We start from the raw sequence: 14,997 nt of genomic DNA, 5'->3' as shown, positions 1-14,997 counted from the left end.
GAAACAAAATACCTAATTTCAACAAGAAACAACTGTAAGTTTGGAAATCTCCTCTGAATAATCTGTTTATTTTTGCCAAAATTAGGTAACGCTTTACTTCAGTAAAAGTATGCTGAATTCGATAATTTTGGCTTGTACAGAAAACAAATCAGCCAAATTGATTTGAAATAGAAAACTCATCTAACCATTCAACAGTACTATAATTCTAAACAGACTCGCCAACTTGGTCAAATTATTGAGGGGGCAAAGCCTGGTTTTTCTGATTTTAAGTATGGGAAAATATTGGGTTGGGTAAAAAGTTTGAGAATCCCTGTTCTAGCACATCTGTTCAGTTGGGGGGGGGGGGGGGGGTGCAAACTATGCTTGACAAACCCCAAACCAACTCAATGATTTGCAAGATTAGGCGCTACATAAATTTATCAGAACCATTGAAAGCGATAAAATGTGTTTATTCAAAAGAAATACGTGCTGGTGGGTCGCCAAATTCCACAACAACCAAAAGTGGGTCGCAAGCTGAAAAAGTTTGAGAACCCCTGTGCTACTCCGTAATTGACCAGAACAATCGAAGTTGCACAGAGACCCAATGAATGGTACTTGGGACTAGCTACATACTCTCAATGTGCACATTTCTAGAGCTCAATTTTTTAAAGTAACTAACGGCGCCGGCCACGTCCTTACGGTCATCGGAAAAGCGGAAGGAATGTTTGTTCGACAACCGTTGTTATTAGAAACCGTGGAATCCACAGCTGTCTCGGCGAGGAGTATTTGTTAGTAGGATAGTGTAAGGTGTAGATCTTGGAGCTACCTTTGGTAGGTGATATGATCCACTAGTTATATGGAAATACACGACACGGTCTTCTTCCCGATTAGGATTTATTTGGTCGCGATAGTAAGAGTAATGCACATACAGGGGATAGACAAAATGATCGTGACAGGCAAAATTTTCACTTTTCAAAAAATGTTCAACTAGCTGTAACTTTTCGAAAAGTGCATCAAATATTCTCAAATTTTTACTGTAAGTTCATCAACTAGTTGTATATTGGTGGTCTAAATTTGGAAAAGATCGGGCCATTCTCCACGAAGTTATAAAGGTTACTGGAAAAGGTAAAATTATCCGATAGCCAAATTTGATCTGTTATATCTCCGGGTTCAATGAACCGAATGCATTGCAATTTTGACCAGTTATTACTTTTATAATGAGCTATGAAATACCGTTGACTTAACTTAAAATTCTTAAAACGGAAGAAAATTATAACGATTAGATTATTTTTCTAATAAAAGAACAAATTATCCAAAACTTCAACATCATTTCAAAATCCAAGACGCAATCTATAGTTCACTAAATTTCTCTCTAATTGACTCATATATAAATGTGTTTTGATGGAAAGTAACAACATAGCCGCCAATAAATTGGAAAAGTAATATTAAAAATAGACCAATTTGCTAAAAAACCGTGAAAAAAATAAAATCGCTATAACTTCTTCTCTTGTTGAAAATTTCAAGTTGAGTTTTCCAGAGCTCATTATATAAGTCATGAATGGTCAAAATTTCATTGCAATCGGTTCATTGAATCCGGAGATATAACAGCTCAAAGTTGGCTATCGGATAACTTTAACTTTTTTCAAGAATCTTTATAACTTCGTGGAAAATTGCCCGATCTTTTCCAAATTTTGACCATTGATACACAACTAGTTGATGAACTTACAGTAAAATTTTGAGAATATTCGATGCACTTTTCGAAAAGTTACAGATAGTTGAACATTTTTTGAAAAGTGGAAATTTTACCTGTCCCTGATTATTTTGTCTATCCCCTGTAAATGAGAGCCTGCACAGTGACGTCAGTATTATCCTTCTCTTTCATTCCTTCGGCGTTGGTCCATAAAGCTGGGCTTACCCTTAAAAAAATTGAGGGCAAGTTTACAAATCGTATGAGAATTCGATGAGGTTAAGTTTTTGCTGCAAGCCTCTATAGAACGCGCCAAAATCTTGTTTCAAGTTTGTGCAAAAATAGAACGGGGTCGTATCCCAGTTACAAATGTTGAAACAAAACTGTTCGAATTTATAAATTTGAAACAGCTGCTAAGGATGACCGATATACAGTTCTAGATTCATCTAAAACTCCCATACATTTTATAACGCTCCTGGAGATGCCCTAAGAGTGACTTTGAGTATTTTTGTCAACCTTATATTCTAAAACTTGTCCATCTATTTCAGTTTGATAAGGAAAGATTTGAAGCAAATTTTGATTTTAACATACGTGCAACATTTAGGAATAACATTAAGGGCATCTCCAGGAGCGTTTCAGTTCTAGTTATATTTATAAAACGATTACAAATTTTGTAACTGTCAAAAATAGAACTCAAACATGGTCGTCTTCAGCAGCAGTTCTAAATCCTCCATACTTCTTACGGAAATCGGTAAATTTATTTGTTAACTAACTAATAAATCATAAACTGCGTTGGTAGATTAATGTTCCCAGAGGGCATACATATGATTTGCCATGGCAACAACATAAACAGAACGCGTCAAAATCTTGTTTCAAGTTCGTGCAAAAATAGAACGAGGTCGTATGCCAGTTACAAATTTTGAAACAAAACTGTTCGAATTTATACATTTGAAACGCCTGCTGAAGATGGTCAAGATGCAGTTCCAGATGCATTTTATAACGCTCCTGGAGATGCTCTAATGGTGATAAGCACCACAGCGTATTTCACGAGAATCTGGTATTATCCTCGATTTCGTTACGCATCAAGCGGTATTATCCTAGATTTTCATTTAGTACGCTGAATTTGGAGTACTACAGAGAGATAATCCGAGCTTTAAGACAAGTGGCTGCGTGCGTGACTGATAATCAAGCAACGTCAAAAGAACGATAAACAAACCCGTGAACCATTTCACTTGTTCGTTTAACTTTTAGTTAAAATTAGACACTTCGATAGTTATTTGCCATCAAAAAGTTAAAAAAATAACTACGACGGCGGCCCATTTGAAATTTGACAGACGAGTAATTTTATAATACCAACCCTTCACTCTCTACTAAATCAATTCTTCTCCTGCCTTGAACCTATCCTCGGAGATTTTTTTCCGTATGTTTCTTCAGGAAATCTTTCATGATTGTTTTTTTCAAAAAATCCTTCAGAGAGTCCTCCAAGAATAATTTCAGGAAATCAGGGATTTCTTAGTTCTAGGGAATTTTGTCAGCGATTCCTTCGGAAATTCCCTCAGGTATCCCAAAACATCCTCAAGAAATTACTTCAGGAATTTCTCCAGAAACCTCCAGAAATTGCTCTAGGCATTAATCAAGAAATTTCTCTGGAAATTCATGAAGAAATTCCCCTTAGAAATCCTCCGGGAATTCATCTAGAAATTCCTCCAGAAAATCCTCTGGGGATTCGTCCAGAAAGTCCTCAGAGATATCGTCCAGAAATGCTTCCGAAAATTCTTCCAGAAATTCCTCCGGAAATTCTCCAACAAATTCCAGAGAGCCCTTGAGCAATTTTCACAGAGAATCCACATGAGATTCCCTAAGGGATTCCTCGAGAATTTTCCTCAGGGATTACTCAAGGAATTTTGAAAATGGATTCTCAGATAACCTTCTAGGAATTTCTTCAGGAATTCCACGAGGAATTTCTTCAAAAAAAAAATCATAAAATAATTTCCTCAAACAATGCTTAAGGAATTCCTTCAGGGATTTCTCAAGAACTTGTCTTCGACATTAATTGTGGAATTCCCCAGGGACTGCTCAATAAATTACCTCAGGGATTCCTCAGGAAATATCCCCAAAGAATCCTCAAGAAATTCTCCTACGGAAAAATAACTCACGAATTTTTTTTTCAGATTTCCTTGAGAAACAACTCAAAGAGATTTCTTGAGTTATCAGTGGTAATTTCTAGAGTAACCTCCGAAAAAAATCTTAAGGATTGTTTGAGAAAATTGGTAAAGGATTCTCTGAGTTAAAGTCTTGAATATGTATATCTTGAAGATTTTTCTTGAGAAATCCGTGAGAAAAATTCTTTGATTAATTCTTGAGGAAATTTCTTGAGTTATTTAACCGCGAGGGATATGTCCTGAGGAATCCCAGAGGTAATTTCTTGAGTAATCTCTGAGGGAATTCTTTGATTATTCTCGGTGTGATCTCCTTGAGAATTTTCGGAGGGAATTCTTCAATCATTTTCAGAGGAAAATGCTCGTGGAATCCTTGAAGAAATCCCTTGAGGATTCTCTGAGGACATTTCAAAATTCCTCGATGAAATTCCTTGAATAATCCCTGAGGTAATTTCTTGGATTATTCCTGTGGATATTCCTCGAGGATTCCGTGGGTATTTTTCTTGTAGAATCCTTGATGTTATTTCTTAGGAAATTCCTCCTGAAGAGTCCCTTAGGAAATTACTAATAAATTTTCTGGGTATATTATTTAAGGAATCCATGATATAATTCCTTGAATAATCCTTGAGGATTTTTTTTGAGAAATCCCTTAGGGAATTGCTTGTGGATTTTCTGTGGAATTTCCTTAAGGAGTTCGCTGAGAGAATTCTTTGAGGATTATCTGAGAATTTCTTAGGGAATTAACTAAATGAATTTTCAGAAGAATTTCTGGACGATTTCTCTAAGGACTTTCCAAACGAATTCCCAGAGGATTTTTTGGATGCACTCCCGGAGAAATTTCTGGAGAAATTTCTGGAGGAATTTCTGGATAAGTTTCTGGATTTCCAGGAAGAATTTCTGAAGAAATTTCTGGAGGAATTGCTACTAGAAGACTTCCCGTAGGACTTTTGAAAGAAATTTCCTGAGAAATTTGTTAATGAATTCCTGGAGGAATATCTAGAGGAATTCCCAGAGCACTTTCTGGAGGTATTACCGAAGGATGTATTCCCAGAGGAATTTGTGGAGGAATTCGCTGAAGAGTTTGCGGACGAATTTCTAGAAGAATTCTCTGAAGAATTCCTAGTGGAATTCCCGGAGAAATTATTGCTGGAGTTCTCGGTGAAGTTTTTGAACACCTGAGTTTCTTGAGGAATTCCCGGAAGAATTGCCAAGATTTTTTTCTGAAGGTATTTCCAGAGGAATTTGTGAAGAAATCTCCGGAGTAATTTCTTGAGCTATTCCCGGAGTCATTTCTGGAATGATTCCCAGATAAAGTTCTTGAGCAATGCCTGGAGAAAAAAAAATCTTAGAGGAATTCCCAAAGGACTTAATGGAGGTATTCCCGGAGGAATTTCTAATGGGGTTTCTTGATAAATTTTCAGAGGAATTTCTGGAAGAGTTTCTGAAGGATTTTTTGAGAAATTCTCAAAGAAATTTCTGGAAGAATTCCCGGAGATATTTCTGGAAGCATTCCTTGAGGGGGAATTTCTAGAAGAATTACCAGTGTAATTAATGGTGAATTTCCCAAAGGAATTTCTGGAGAAATCAGAAATTTCTGGAGGATTTGCTGAAGAAATTTCTGTAGGATTGTTTGAAAGAATTTTCGATGGGATTTTGCAGGACGTCAGGGGGGAGTTTCTTGAATAATTTCCGGAGGAACTTCTTGGAGGAATGTCCGAATGAATTTCTGGAGGGATTTCTTTAATTATTTCCAGAAGAATTTCAGAAAGGATTCCCTTAGGAATTTCTGGAGGAATTTCAGGAGGAATTCCCAAAGCAATTTCCGGAGAAATTCACAAAAAAATATCTGAGAGTTCCTGGAGAAATCTCTGGAGAAATTCCTGCAGGATTTTCTGGAGAATTCCACTGAAGAGTTTCTGGGGGAATTTCCAGAGAAATTTCCCTGAGTATTTTTTTGCAGTAATTGCATGAGGAATTTCTAAAACGATTTCTGGAGGAAGTTCTTGAAGACTTTAAGAACTTTATTTTAATACCTAAAATCAATTTCAAAGAGATTTTTTGAAATCACCTTTTGATAGCTAGGCAACTGCTTGACAGCTGCGCCCAGTACAAAATGCGGCGAGGGGTGATTCGACAAATTGCTCCCATACAAACTTCAAATTGATTTTTAAATAGGTTCCCGAGCATCAAAATTGATGAAAATTTGGATTTCGGTTCAGTTTGACATGCAGATTCAGAATATTGGATTGTCTCAACACCGCTAAAGAAGCCAATTATCTTAAAAATGTGATAATGGAATAAAATACTGGTTCCGGGAACGGTGGCCACCGGTAATCGACTACGAAGGGAACCATATTTTGCATATAGCACTACCTCATACCACTGTCCGTTTCAGTGCTAGTTGTTTGCTGAGGACTATGGCCATCGTTGGCCGCTCTTGGGACCTCCAAGCTGCCCCGAGGTGAACCGATAACATGAGAAAATTATGTTTTTTTTTCAACAGAGCATGCCATGCGACGGTTCTTTCTTCAACGTTGATCACTCTGGGAACCTCCGAGGTGCTCCGGGGACGTTAACAGGGGACCATTGCCCTTTGATACCAAAACATGTCGTGCGACGGCTCTTTCTTCATGATTTTTGGTAGTTGTTGTGGTTTGATGCAAGATGACCATGACTGGAATTTACCACTTCAGGAACCTCCGAAGTACCCCGAAGGAACCGATAACAGGGGACGATTACGTTTCGTTGGAGGATCCTCCTGAATTTTTTTAGTTACCCTAGAAAAAAATCCGCAATAGATTTATTCAGGAATCCGTACGAGAATTCTTTCAAGAAATCATTCCTTTAGAAATACTTCTAGCGGTTCTTTGAGAAAAGCACAAGTTCTTCCAAGGTATTCGTTAGAAAATTTTCCGCATACTTCTTCGGAAATTCTTCCAGTGATACTTTTTGAAATTTCCTTCATCAATTCCTCATATGATTTGTCCATAATAAAGATTTCAAGTCCAAAGAAAAATTCTGTGGCTTTCTATGGCTTCCAAAATTAATCCATGAATTCCTTAAGAATTTAAGACATTCGGCCATAAATTTCTCCAAAAAATACAATCTCCAAGAACTCTTTCAGGTAGTGTTCCATAGGTTTCTTTTGAAACCCAACCAGGAATTACTTCTGACGTTCTTCTAAAGATTCTTTAAAAAAATCATCGGAAATTCCTCCAAAAAATAATTTCAAAGATTCTTCAATACATTTTTCCCGTGGTTTCTTCAGAATATTTTCCAGATATTCTGTCGGGTATTTTTTCAGAAAGTCCAACAGAGATTTGTTCAAAAATTTCATCCAGAAAATCCATCAAGAGTTTTCCAAGAAGTTTCTGCCGAAAGCTCTTGATTTATTCATCCTGAGATTTTTTTTTTTCAGAAGTTTCCCTGGGATTTCTTCGAATATTCGTCCAAAGATTCATTCAAAAGTGCTACCTAAGCTTTCTAAGTACTAAAAGTGCGCAGCTTTTTCTTTTATCTCGCTAATTATTTTTGTTAAACACAAGAAAGAGCGAGATAAAAGAGGGAGCAAGTGAAATTCCTTTGACACGGAGACAAATTTCGTTCGTTTGAAACAAAAATATTCATGATTATTCGGTAAACTGATAAAATATTTGAAACTAAAATTAAATTTTTTAAAACTAACTCAATGACACATTTATTGCGACAATACCCATTGAGGAGCCCATCGTTCCGCCGTCGAAAACATAAACAAAACTCACAAGTTCCAGCTGCAACATCAAACAAATTTTCCTCCTGCAAAAAAGGCAAGGTTCACCGAAAGTCTTCAAGAAATCCTGCTGTTTTCGGGAGCGTATGTTATTTAATAGATATATACATGATGTTGGCATTGAAAGTACAATACGGCAGGTGAGTTTTTCCTAGAAAGTTTAATGGAAAAACAAATATTTCCGTAGGGCCGATCTGCCACAAAAAAAACAAAAATATTCACATTTATTTCTAACATAATCTGTCAGAAGATGCATTTTTGTTTCAAACATGGATTGCATTTGCTTCAAATGTGACGTTCGATTTGCTCCAAACAGTTTTATTTTTGTGGCTAGAACAAATTGACATCTTATTTGAATTTACCTCAAATATTTTTGATTTTAACATAATTTTTTCTGCGTGGAGAAGATATTTACCAAGTGATTTCTTCAGGAAATTTAGCAAGGCATTTCTTTTTTTTACGTGGAGTTTTCGGATACTCTTATTAAAACTTCTATACAAATCATACAGAGATTGCTTCGGTAATTATTTCCAACGTTTCTTCAAAAATTATTTTTGAAGTTCTTCCAGTGATTTCTTAAAAAAAAAACATTATAGTTTTCTATTGCTCTTGCGGTTTAATAAAAAATATCTCCTCGAATGTCTTTAGCGATCAAATTTTTCAGATATTTCCGTGGATATTTCTCCAGGTAATTTTCAGAAATTCTTGCAGAAATTTCCTAAGAAATATTAAAGAATCCTTTGATGAATTTTTATAACATCCTTGAAAGATCGTTTCAAGAAATCCCTTAAAAACTTCTGCAGATACCCGGAAATTTCAGAATAAATATTGGATATTGGAATGAAATTCCTGGCCAAACATTGCTGAAGCAGTTTTTGAAGTTTTCTCTTGCGCAAGTCCTGGATTAATGCCTTGGATAATATCCAGGAGATTATTTTGAGAAACATCTTAAGATATCTCTTTCATTCTCAAAAAAAAACATGAGAGCTTTTAGAAAAATTTCTTGAGTAGCTTCTGGAGGGACTCTTACTGGACTCTGTACAGGAATTCATTAAAGAATCTTAAAAAAATCTGTAGAACTCACAGACAAAGGTACTGGGGGATATGTTTTGCTTCCTCTCTTAATAAATTTCTAAGGGAACCCTGGAGGATTTTCTGGTGCAAGAACTGCTTGCTGTAAATACCTCTGAAGGAATTCTCAGAAAAAATCTTGTACAATATCTGAAGGTACACAAAAATTGCTAAAGTAGGGTGCGTGTACCAATTATGGCACTACCTAAGGAAAGCTATTTATTAAAAAAATACGAGAAGACCAACGAATGTCATCAATAAGTTAAAAGACAGCTTAGTTTCCATACTTAACAGGAAAAATATAGAAACGGAGACAAAACTACTTTTAGTATTGATTACAGCGTGTGCCAATGATAGGAACCATGTACCGTAAACCGGGGTCAAATTGATCTCCGGGTTGAAATTGATCAGTCGTTTTTGAAGTAGATAAAGCATTTTTCGAATAGTTACCTTACAATAGCATTAAGATTCACATTCGAAGTGCACGATACCTAAAAGTCGTTAAATGGTGAAGATCAACTATGGCGAATAATTGGTACTATAGCCATAATTGGTACACTTACCCTAGTACCTGGAAAATTTTCTGAAATAAATTCTTGGAGGTTTTTTTTAGAGAATTAGAGAACCACTGAAAAAAATGTTTTTTCAAGATAATCGTAGAAAAAAATATCAGGATGAACTGGAGACCGGGAGCCCTCTGCAAGTGTTCATAGAAAAATTCATTAAACAATTCCTTGAAAAATGCTAAATAAGATATTCTGGAGTGTACAGGAACTGTTCTACACGAATTGCTGAGAGAATCTTTGGAAAAATAATTCTGAAAGAATCCCAGAAGGAAGGTCCAAATTAATCCAAAGCAATGCCTAGAGGACTACCTGGAGGAACTTCCAGAAGATTCTCTTGGGTATTTTCAAGGGAGTTTTCCAAACAAATGCCCGAGAAAATCTCTGATTAAATTGAGTTATACTCTAGAGAATTACAAGAAAAAAGAAATCTGAAAAAGTTTCTGGTAGAATTTCCTATTTTTTTAACCCATATCCGCCCAGCGTCCTATAAATAGGACAGTCCTTTTGATGTGAATATCTCCAGAATTATGCAAAATTTTAGAATACTTTCTTCAGAGAAGATGTTCTCCACACCCATACCTTGCTCATAGTGGAAAATATAGTTTGTGACTGGTTCACTAGGTGGCTGCAAAGAATGCGTATGTCACGATCAATGAGCTTCATTTCCAATGCGAAAAAAAAAATATTTCCCTGGAATCTTGACTATGGTTAATAATTTACAGTTCATTTCTTCGGCAGAGTTGTTAATCAATACATACAAAAGTCGATGTATGTATTATTGTATGTTAATATGCTCGTACATATGTTTGTCTATTTGTATGTTTATATGTCTGTATGTATATATGTATGCCGCAACATAGGCATAACTCTGAAATGCGTCAAGAAATTTCAATCAAATTTGGTATACATATTCCTTAGGATGCGGAGGTGGTAGCAGGGATATTGGAATTCAAGATGGCGGCTTAGGTTCCAAGATGGCGGTCAAAACTCCAGAATATATGTTTTTAACGGCAATGCTGCTTCGGATACTATGCAATATGGGTATCTATCGATCGGGCTTCATGGATAGAACTCAAAAATGAATATCCGACGCCATTTTGAAACCCATGATGGCGGACCATACCTAAGATGGTGGCCACGGAATGGTAGTTTGAGCTATAATATCATGCAATATGGGCATCTGCCAATCGGGCTTTATGAGACACAGGGTAGAGGGTCATGGTAGATGGTAGGGTAGCGGGTAGGATAAAGGGTGGAGCAGACGGTCGGGTAGAGAGTTTGGGTGAAGGATAGAGTAGAGGGAGTGGAATAGAAAGTTAGGGTAGAGGATAGGGTGGACGGTAGGAAGAAGGGTAGAATAGAGAGTAGGTTTCAGGGTAGGAAAAATGTTAGGGTAGAGAGTAGGGTAGACGGTACGATTAAGGCTTTTTACGGCATCATCAGCATCGGCAGCCATGTTGGATATGTGGCTCGAAGTTTCAAAGTGATAATTCTCTGGCGCCAAAGCGAATATTCGTATGGAAAAGTATCATCCTATATACTCATTTGCAGTGATTGCGATGATACTTTTTCAGCTGCGTTGCTGCAGAATTGGCAGTTTCGTATCACTTCAAAAATGCGAGGCAAATAATCATTGAAAAGCAATAAGTCAATGATTCGTTTGAAAACTTGGTGATGCATCATGACACATTAAGCACAATATAGACTAGAGGGTACAGTAAAGGATAGGGCAGTGTTTGTGGTAGAGGATAGTTAAGAGGGTAGGGCAGACGGTAGGGTTAAAGGTTATGATAGAGCGTAGGATAGAGGGTTGGAATAGAGGGCAAAGAAGACAGTAAGGTAGAGGCTAGAGAGTAGTGTGAAGAATTGAAATGAGATTAGATGAGCTGAGGTACTTTTTTGAGATACCTTCAGGGATTCTTTTCAGGATTTCTTCAGGCATTCCTTTCGAGAATCTTCCCAGGTTTATTCCCGGGATTCCTTCAGATATTGCTTCCGAGATTGCTGTATGGATTGCTCCGGAGTTCTCTTCAGGGATTTTTGCAGGAGTTGCTTTGGAAAATCCTGAAAGGATTCTGTCAGTTATTCTTTTCTGCATTCTTCCAGGGATTTGTGCTGGAATTCCTTCAAAGATTCCTTCCAGGATTCCTGCTGTTATTCCTTAAGAGATTCCTCCCGAAAAAAAAAATGAAAACATAGGGTAGAAGCTTCAGTTTTGGCCAGCCCGGAATTTTGGCCATAGTGCGGTATTCAGCCTGTTACGATCTAAATCGGCATAAATTTATTTTTTACTAGTAGATTCTAATATAATATGATGATTACAGTTGTGAAAACCATACATTTTGATTAAAAACTGGAAGAAAAAAATAATTTTCCTTAAAAAATCAGCTCCCATATATCTATTTTGGCCAGGATGCTTCTAATTTGGCCACTCCCATAAGAAATACACGTGATTGGCCAAAATAGAAACCAAAGCTGAGAATTTGGCCAAAACTGCGGCAATGCTTCTATTTTGGCCAGTGTCACTTTTAATACAAAAATCAAGTATTAGCTTGATTTCTGCATTTTTCTAATAAAGTATAAATCGAAACCTTTCATTTGACACATTGGTAGTTTTTATTGGATTATTGGCTATTTTTATAAAAATGATTTTCCTTAGACTGGCCAAAACCGGTGCCCGCACCCTATATGTTTCTTCCGAGATTGTTTTCAGGCAATCCTAGATCATAGAGAGATCTTCTATGGATCTTGCAGGAATGCCTACTCAGCTTCTGGCCGGCATGCCTGTCATGATCTCTCTAAGGATTCAGTCAGGTGTTCTTTACTGGATTCCTTCAGGAATAACTTCAGAGATTTCTGCCAGAATTGCTTTGGAAAATCATGAGAGAATTCTTTCAGAAGTTTTACCCAGCATTCTTTCATATTTTTAGTGTACTTTCAAAGTGATCTGTCGAAACATAATCAGATAATCCTAATGGAATTCTTTCTATGAGCCGGGATCCTCGCTCGGGATTTATACAGCAATTCCTCCCGGGATTTCTTCTGTCACTATTTCAGGGATTCCCACCAAGCTTTCAGTTGAGATTCCCTCAGAACTCTACCAGATATGCCTCTCAGAATTCCTTCTGTAAATCCTCCCGGGATTCCTCCGGAGATTTCATATTATCTTTTCGATAAAACTTTGATAGCGCCCAGAATAACACCATAAACCCACAAATTGTTCACGAATAAGCAATCATGGAGTAGTACAAACATAAGTGGAGAAGCCGTGTCGAGTATACCAGGTTGAAATTTGATATCAAAACATGGAATGATGATGAACCTGGGCGTGTTAGTGGAAAACCTGTAAATATGAGACACCGAAAACGACCTCACAGTTGAGGTCGAAATACGTATCTGTAAAAGGATACAAATTAAATGGAACAGTACGATTTTCTACGAAAAACTTCTGAAAAGTTTACGTATGGTGAGTACGTAAAGAGAGTTTGTGGGGTGCTGAAGGAACAACTCAATTACTTTATTAGGAATCATTATCTGTGTAAAATCTAACTTCTACAGCATTTTAACGTTTGCTTCTACCACACATTGTGAGCACTGTTTGATTTGTTAAAAAAAAATAAGAAATGTTAAACACTGCAGTCGAAATTACATGAAATTACAAGAATAATGCATTGCATACTTTTAGGCGTTTATCAGGTGATATTTCTGTACCAATTTATAAGTCATTTTTCTATTCTTTTTGAGTGGTTATTATCTATCTCGCTTGCTTAGAGCTTTATTGTATGTATATGGATCAGAATATAACAATAGCGTAGAAGTTGGGCTAAAATAGAACTCGAGAAAATTATGCGACATTGAGGACCTACAATGAAGATTTTTTTTGGAACTACACCATAGACTTCCATTTTTGAGCATGAGCATGAGCATAGATGACCGTACTATTCGTAGTTGCTACTCCGTGATTGACCAGAACAATCGAAGTTGCACAAGGAACCAACAGACGGAGCTTGGGAGTAGCTTACCGTCCTCAATGTGCATCTTCGAGAATTCCTAACTTTATTAGGTCAATAACGGCGCCGGCCACGTCCTTACGGTCATCGAGGAAGGAAAGGAATGTTATTATGACGTGCGTTGCTTACTAAAGACCGAGATCACCTCTGCGTCTCCACGTCTGTCATGGGAAGGACTTTTTGTTAGTGGGGAGGGGAAAGGGCGCATGATATGAGTTCACTTTGGTAAGTGGAGTGATTCATGCAACCCTATTAATATCAAACCACTTATTTTCATTTGGACTAAAACAAAACACATGCCGACATCGAAGATGACGAACCATTCAGATAGTTTTCGAAGTGCAAAAATTAACGAAAGAGAAAATAAAGTGATTTGAACCAACGTGGTTTTGGAACTTGGGCCGACACTTGACGTGACGAACATTTCAATGTCTGTTGACTAAAATCGCAAAAAATGTTGTTTGTTGCATTTATCGTATCATAAATCGCCCCGTACGAAGATGAGCAGTCAAATAGACGACGACGACGACCGAATGAAAACGCGGCCTGTACACTTTGCCTCCAAAAACTCACTCTCGCAAAAATCTAGCAAAGTGAGCGCGCGAAACTTTGCTGCTGCCGAACTACCGCACACTACTGACTCTACACCATAGACTTCCATTTTTTTCATCAAATCATGCCTATGTTAATGGAACTTGACCTTTGATAACAAATTTATTTGGAGATTAAAATTTCCAAATCTTTATAAAAGAAACTCCTTCTGTAATTGCATAATTTGATAATATGCTTGAAGGAACTCCTGGACAAATCTCTGGAAAAAAATCCTAGAAGAATTTCTTGAGTAATTTCTAGACAAGTATTTGGAAAAATTCCAAAGTGAATCTTCTGGAAAAAAATACATGAAGCAATACAAGCTTGAACTAATGCAGCAACCCTTGAATGAACTTCCTATAGAACCCCTAAGGAATCTCAGAAGATTTTTTTTCTGAAGAAATTTCTTAGGAAATCCGTGGAGTTTCAAGATTAATCTTTTAAAAAATGCTTTAAAACTGCTGAAGAAGTTCCGAGGAAAATTCCTGGGGAAATTTCTGAAAGAATCTTCAAAGCAATCCCTGGAGAAATTTTCGAAGCAATCCATGGTGGACATCAGGAATGCATTTTGAATCCTAAAGAAATTTTTAATTTTAAGATGGAAGCTTACAAAACACATAAAAAAATCAAACAAGAATGTTCCTTCCAGGATAGTTCCACAAACATTTTGTAAAATAATTATGCATGGAGGGGTTTTCCCGGAAGAATTGCTTATTAGGCAATATTGCAAGTAATTTCCTTTGGAGCGTACCAGTAAGTATAGGGTACGCTGAAATTTGGAAACCTTTAGTAACCAGCTCTTATTTTACCAGACCATGGTGCTCTATGCTGAAAACCCTCTTCAATTGAGTGTAGTGAGTTTTTGTACCTCTGATGGGAAGCGCAGTAGGCGTTGTCGCGTGCAAATGTGTTTTGAACTGCTCGTGATGTTCTCTTTTTTTACTTCCACGTTTTCCATTATTCCCGCGGTTCCGCTGACGGTTTGGCCGATGTTACGCTATCCGGATACTATCCTGATTAATTGAGGCAATCGTTTCATAGAGCGTTCAATGGCACTTAAGCCTAGGCTTGTTAGCCAGGGCACAGAGTGTCAATGCCTGTGCCGCATGCCTGAAACAAAAAGGCCCATGGCGTGACATAAAATCTCTTAGCTACGTCACTCCCC

The sequence above is a fragment of the Aedes albopictus genome, chromosome 1 (genome assembly GCF_035046485.1).
Source record: "Aedes albopictus strain Foshan chromosome 1, AalbF5, whole genome shotgun sequence".
Lineage (NCBI taxonomy): Eukaryota > Metazoa > Arthropoda > Insecta > Diptera > Culicidae > Aedes > Aedes albopictus.
This window is presented reverse-complemented; position numbering follows the sequence as displayed.